The sequence below is a fragment of the Thalassophryne amazonica genome, unplaced genomic scaffold (genome assembly GCF_902500255.1).
Source record: "Thalassophryne amazonica unplaced genomic scaffold, fThaAma1.1, whole genome shotgun sequence".
NCBI classification, from domain to species: domain Eukaryota; kingdom Metazoa; phylum Chordata; class Actinopteri; order Batrachoidiformes; family Batrachoididae; genus Thalassophryne; species Thalassophryne amazonica.
This window is the reverse complement of record NW_022986233.1, coordinates 729,182-736,388: the sequence shown is the minus strand read 5'-3', so window position 1 is coordinate 736,388 and position 7,207 is coordinate 729,182.

Genomic DNA, 7,207 nt, shown 5'->3' with positions numbered 1-7,207 from the left:
AAAGAGAGCTTTAAATCAGAAGTGCCTGACTCAGTGGTATAACTCACAAACTCGTAGCTTAAAGCAGATAACCCGTAAGTTGGAGAGGAAATGGCGTCTCACTAATTTAGAAGATCTTCACTTAGCCTGGAAAAAGTCTGTTGCTCTATAAAAAAGCCCTCCGTAAAAGTAGGACATCTTTCTACTCATCACTAATTGAAGAAAATAAGAACAACCCCAGGTTTCTTTTCAGCACTGTAGCCAGGCTGACAAAGAGTCAGAGCTCTATTGAGCTGAGTATTCCATTAACTTTAACTAGTAATGACTTCATGACTTTCTTTGCTAACAAAATTTTAACTATTAGAGAAAAAATTACTCATAACCATCCCAAAGACGTATCGTTATCTTTGGCTGCTTTCAGTGATGCCGGTATTTGGTTAGACTCTTTCTCTCCGATTGTTCTGTCTGAGTTATTTTCATTAGTTACTTCATCCAAACCATCAACATGTTTATTAGACCCCATTCCTACCAGGCTGCTCAAGGAAGCCCTACCATTATTTAATGCTTCGATCTTAAATATGATCAATCTATCTTTATTAGTTGGCTATGTACCACAGGCTTTTAAGGTGGCAGTAATTAAACCATTACTTAAAAAGCCATCACTTGACCCAGCTATCTTAGCTAATTATAGGCCAATCTCCAACCTTCCTTTTCTCTCAAAAATTCTTGAAAGGGTAGTTGTAAAACAGCTAACTGATCATCTGCAGAGGAATGGTCTATTTGAAGAGTTTCAGTCAGGTTTTAGAATTCATCATAGTACAGAAACAGCATTAGTGAAGGTTACAAATGATCTTCTTATGGCCTCGGACAGTGGACTCATCTCTGTGCTTGTTCTGTTAGACCTCAGTGTTGCTTTTGATACTGTTGACCATAAAATTTTATTACAGAGATTAGAGCATGCCATAGGCATTAAAGGCACTGCGCTGCGGTGGTTTGAATCATATTTGTCTAATAGATTACAATTTGTTCATGTAAATGGGGAATCTTCTTCACAGACTAAAGTTAATTATGGAGTTCCACAAGGTTCTGTGCTAGGACCAATTTCCTGCTTTTAAACTCAGATAAAACTGAAGTTATTGTACTTGGCCCCACAAATCTTAGAAACATGGTGTCTAACCAGATCCTTACTCTGGATGGCATTACCCTGACCTCTAGTAATACTGTGAGAAATCTTGGAGTCATTTTTGATCAGGATATGTCATTCAATGCGCATATTAAACAAATATGTAGGACTGCTTTTTTGCATTTACGCAATATCTCTAAAATTAGAAAGGTCTTGTCTCAGAGTGATGCTGAAAAACTAATTCATGCATTTATTTCCTCTAGGCTGGACTATTGTAATTCATTATTATCAGGTTGTCCTAAAAGTTCCCTAAAAAGCCTTCAGTTAATTCAAAATGCTGCAGCTAGAGTACTGACGGGGACTAGAAGGAGAGAGCATATCTCACCCATATTGGTCTCTCTTCATTGGCTTCCTGTTAATTCTAGAATAGAATTTAAAATTCTTCTTCTTACTTATAAGGTTTTGAATAATCAGGTCCCATCTTAGGGACCTCGTAGTACCATATCACCCCAATAGAGCGCTTCGCTCTCAGACTGCAGGCTTACTTGTAGTTCCTAGGGCTTGTAAGAGTAGAATGGGAGGCAGAGCCTTCAGCTTTCAGGCTCCTCTCCTGTGGAACCAGCTCCCAATTCAGATCAGGGAGACAGACACCCTCTCTACTTTTAAGATTAGGCTTAAAACTTTCCTTTTTGCTAAAGCTTATAGTTAGGGCTGGATCAGGTGACCCTGAACCATCCCTTAGTTATGCTGCTATAGACGTAGACTGCTGGGGGGTTCCCATGATGCACTGTTTCTTTCTCTTTTTGCTCTGTATGCACCACTCTGCATTTAATCATTAGTGATCAATCTCTGCTCCCCTCCACAGCATGTCTTTTTCCTGGTTCTCTCCCTCAGCCCCAACCAGTCCCAGCAGAGGACTGCCCCTCCCTGAGCCTGGTTCTGCTGGAGGTTTCTTCCTGTTAAAAGGGAGTTTTTCCTTCCCACTGTAGCCAAGTGCTTGCTCACAGGGGGTCATTTTGACCGTTGGGGTTTTACATAATTATTGTATGGCCTTGCCTTACAATATAAAGCGCCTTGGGGCAACTGTTTGTTGTGATTTGGCGCTATATAAAAAAATTGATTGATTGATTGATTGAAATCCCAGACCGAGGGAGATTGACAGTCATCTTGTGTTTCTTCCACTTTCTAATAAATAATCATAACAGTTGTTGTCTTCTACCAAGCTGCTTGCCTGTTGTCCTGTAGTCCATCCCAGCCTTGTGCTGGTCTACAGTTTTGTCCCTGGTGTCCTTAGACAGCTCTTTGGTCTTGGCTATGGTGGACAGGTTGGAGTGTGATTGATTGAGTGTGTGAACAGGTGTCTTTTATACAGGTAACAAGTTCAAACAGGTGCAATTAATACAGGTAAAGAGTGCAGAATAAGAGGGCTTCTTAAAGAAAAATTAACAGGTCTGTGAGAGACAGAATTCTTGCTGGTTGGTAGGGGTTCAAATACTTATTTCATGCAATAAAATGCTAATTAATTATTTAAAAACCATTCAAAGTGATTTTCAGATTTTTTTTTATTATTTTTTTTTTTATTCTGTCTCTCACAGTTGAAGTGAACCTACAATAAAACTTACAGACCGATATATTCTTTGTAGGTGGGAAAACTTGCAAAATCGACAGTGGATCAAATACTTATTTGCCTCACTGTACAATACCAGTAATTTTTAAGGTGCAACTATAGACCCCGGGTTTGGGGCCAATTGCATTATATTAAAAAGAAATCCAAGAGAAACTAGGACTGCAAGCAGTCATATACGGGCCCTCGTTCCGCGCGACCGCCTACCCAGGGCAGTGTGTTCCCTTGTGACCAGATGTGGGCATGTGCGTACAGGAGCAACCACTCATCCCACAGTTCAAACTTCAAGCAAATCACACAATGCATGAAGGAGTTCATCCACTAGGGGGCGCTCAGTGTACAAACAGAGGAGACAGGTGTGTTGAGGGGCTAACCGTCATCATACATGTGAAGTTTCAAGTCAGTCAGGCAAAGCATGAAGGAGTTATCATGACTTGATGTTCCATGGCAAAGTGTCAAAATGGCCGCACCATAGCGGCCACACCCTTCAACATAGAGAAAAGCTTTTGATAGCTTTTGGTCAGTGTCATCTCTGGATGCTGTCAAAGAAATTTTAAGTGCATTGGACAAAATCCCTAGGAGGAGTTCGTTCAAATACAACGTGCAAATCATTTCAAAATGAGAAGAAAATTCAAAATGGCCGACTTCCTGTTTGGAGTAGACTCATGGTGCAAGAGACTTTTTTGTACGTCTATGCAAGTCACACATGTGTACCAATTTTCATCTCCCTACTACAAGAGTGAGAATAATAATAATAATAATAATTAATAATAATAATAAACAGCGCAATTACAATAGGGTCCTCGTAGGATGTTGCCTACTCGGGCCCTAATAACTAGGACTGCAAGCAGTCATATACGTGCCCTCGTTCCGCGCAACCACCTACCCAGGCCAGTGGGTGCCCTTGTGACCACATGTGGGCATGTGCATGCAGGGGCAACCACTCATCACACAGTTAAAATTTTAAACAAATCACACAATGCATCAAGGAGTTATGACATGTTGATTGTTCATCCACTAGGGGGCGGTCAGTGTACAAACAGAGGGGCTGGGTGTGTTCAGGGACCAACCGTCATCATACATGTGAAGTTTCAAGTCAATCAGGCAAAGCATGAAGGAGTTATCATGACTTGATGTTCCATGGCAAAGGGTCAGAATGGCGGCACCATAGCGGCCACACCCTTCAACATAGAGAAAAGCTTTCGATAACGTTTGGTCAGTATCATCTTTGGATGCTGTCAAAGAAATTTGAAGTGCATTGGACAAATGGATGATATGACAAAATTAAAGCAGTCAAAAGGAAGAACGTAATTTCATGGCGAAGGGGCGATATTTGGTACGCCGCCACACAGAAGCCGTTACTCGTAAGTTCACAGCGATCATCGCCTATGTTCGACAAGTTGTTCTGCATGTTTTAGAAGTGGAAGGAAGTTGATGGTGTTAAGTATGTGACATCAGTACCTGTTTAAGTATAATGTTCCATGGCAAAGGGTCAAAATGGCGGCACCATAGCGGCCACACCTTTCAACATAAAGAAAAGCTTTCGATAAATTTTGGTCAGTATCATCTCTGGGTGATCTGTAAGAAATTTGAAGTGCATTGGACAAAATCCCTAGAAGTAGTTCGTTCAAATACAACATGTGGAAATCACGCCAAAATGACAAGAAAATTCAAAATGGCCGACTTCCTGTTTGGAGTAGACCCATGGTGTAAGAGACTTTTTTGTACGTCTATGCAAGTCACACATGTACCAATTTTCATCTCCCTACCCCCAAAAAACCCCTATGGGGAGGGGTTTTTGAAATTTTCAACGGGGCGCTATTGAGGCATTTTGCCACGCCCATGGGCAACACCCCTATGAGTTGTAAGAGGCTGCCGTGCTCGACCTGTGTATCAATTTTCATGATGATGTGACAAAATTAAAGCCGTCAAAAGGAAGAACGTAATTTCATGGCGAATGGGCAATATTCGGCACGCCGCCACACGGACGCCGTTACTCGTAACTTCACGGCGTTCATCGCCTACGTTCACCAATTTGTTCTGCATGTTTTAGAAGTGGAATGACGTTGATTGGGTTAAGTATGTGACAGCAGGACCTCTTAAAGTAAAAATAGGTGGGTTAAGTATGTGACAGCAGGACCTCTTAAAGTAAAAATAGGACATTTCCCGCCAACACCGGGGGGCGCTATGGCGCAGGTGGGAACTTAAGATATTTAGACGTTCAGGGCGGAGCCCTCATCATGTTCAGCAAGTTTGAAGGATCTACGATGAAGTATGTGGGCGTGACAGCCGTTCGAAGTGAAATGGCGTGCTCCGAAAAGCTCGCCAAAGTTTGACGACCCCTAGCACCCACGCCCTTTGACTTAATTAGAATCTTTTGATAACTTTTGATCATCATTATGTTGTGATGATTTTGACCAAATTTGAAGATGATCGGATGAAATCCCTAGGACGAGTTCGTTCAAATGTAAGTAGTGAAAATGGCCAAAAATGGCAAAAATTTGCTCAAAATCGAAACTTAAAATCAGAATGGTCGACTTCCTGTCAATATTTCACCATGACAGTAAGAGACTTTTTCGTGCGTCCTGGCATGGTAAATATGTGTACCGAATTTCGTGAGGCTACGACGAAAAAAGCCCAATGTGGAGGGGTTTTTGAAAAGTTCTAGGGGGCGCTATTTCGCGATTTTTCTGCGACCATGTGCGACGCCCCCAAAATATCGAATTTCAGATCCGGCCGGACGACTTTGGAAGGTTTGGTGAGTTTTTGAGCATGGGAAGAGGCCGAAATTTCGATTTCAAAAGTGGCAAGAATAATAATAATAATAATATTAATAATAATAATAAACAGCGCAATTACAATAGGGTCCTCGTAGGACGTTGCCTACTCGGGCCCTAATAATAATAATAATAAATAATAATAATAAACAGTGCAATTACAATAGGGTCCTCGTAGGACGTTGCCTACTCGGGCCCTAATAATAAACAGCGCAACTACAATAGGGTCCTCGTAGGACGTTGCCTACTCGGGCCCTAATAAGAAAAAAATTACAGAGCTACAGGAAGCTACATTGAAGATTTGGCTGAGGAATCCACATGTAAATACTTGGGAATAGAAGAAAATGCTACAACAGAACATCAGAAAATGAGAGAGAGAGAGAGAGTAACACAAGAATACCGAAACTGCTTAAAATGCAGGACAGAATATACCTCCCTCATAGAGAAGGTAGTCTAGGTCTCACTGAAATCAACCAGGCCTACCAAGCATCTATATAAGTACTGGACAGTAATGAGTCGTGGAAAAAGGTTCTACAACATCACAATGAGACTTTATCTCAACAGACCTCATTCATCAAACTGGCAAAAAACTTTGGCGGAGAGAGAGAAAGCAACAATCTGACACCTGCAACAAAACTCGCAAGACAGACCAGAGAACAATACAACAAATGAGAAGGAAAACATTGAGTGGACAGATGGAAACAGCACAAAAGGGCCGGATGATTCCAAGAAGAATTCGAAAAGGAAAATATCGACAAAGTTTGATCAATGCAGTGGCTAAAAAATGGAATTGTGATTGGAGCACAAGATCAGGGACTTCTAACAAATGTCTTCAAAAAAATGTCAGGGATCTCACAAAATGATAAATGCCAGTTCTGTCATACAGCTGCTGAGAGTGTAAACATCTAACTTCAGCAAGGTTGGGTAGGATTACTTTGAAATGTAATCCAAAAGTAATCAGATTACAAGTAATCCAAATGTATATACATACATGCATGTAATCCACATGTATTCTTTCAAAGTAATCCTACCCAACCTTGAACACCAGCATGCCAGATCCTCATGGCAGACGGACATTATACATCCAGACACAACAAGATCTGTCAATATCTCCACTGGAAGGTCTGCAAGGAACTGGAGATGGAATTCAAAGAAAATGTCTGGGAGCACGAGCCAACACCAGTCTCATCCAACGGAAAAGTAACTGTCTTCTACGACAAAGAGATCCCAGCAGGAAGACGTATCGAAGGAGGTGCAATCAAACCTGATACTGTCATCTGGAACAAGCAAGAGAAAACAGCCAAAATCATTGATGTGACAGTCCCCAATGATTACGGCCTGAATCGAGCTGAAAGGGGAAAGATCACGAAATACCAAGACCTGAAAAATGACCTACGAACAACATGGTCATTGAAAGACATCGATATCATCCCAGTTGTGGTGGAACAACAGGCCTGATGAAGAACCTAGAGAAATACCTTGAGTCAATCCTTGACCACCCAAGTGCCCACAAGGTTCAGTTATCAGCAATTAAGGGAACAATCACCATCTTGAAGCGAGCCCTCAGATACAATGCCAACTATGTTTAGGGTACAACTTTAAACCCCGGGTCAGGGGCCTGTTGGATTTGATAAAAAAGATAGATGGCTTAGTGGGTCAGAAGATTTGGACTAAAAGGTGGTGTGAAGGTGTGATGTGTTTGGA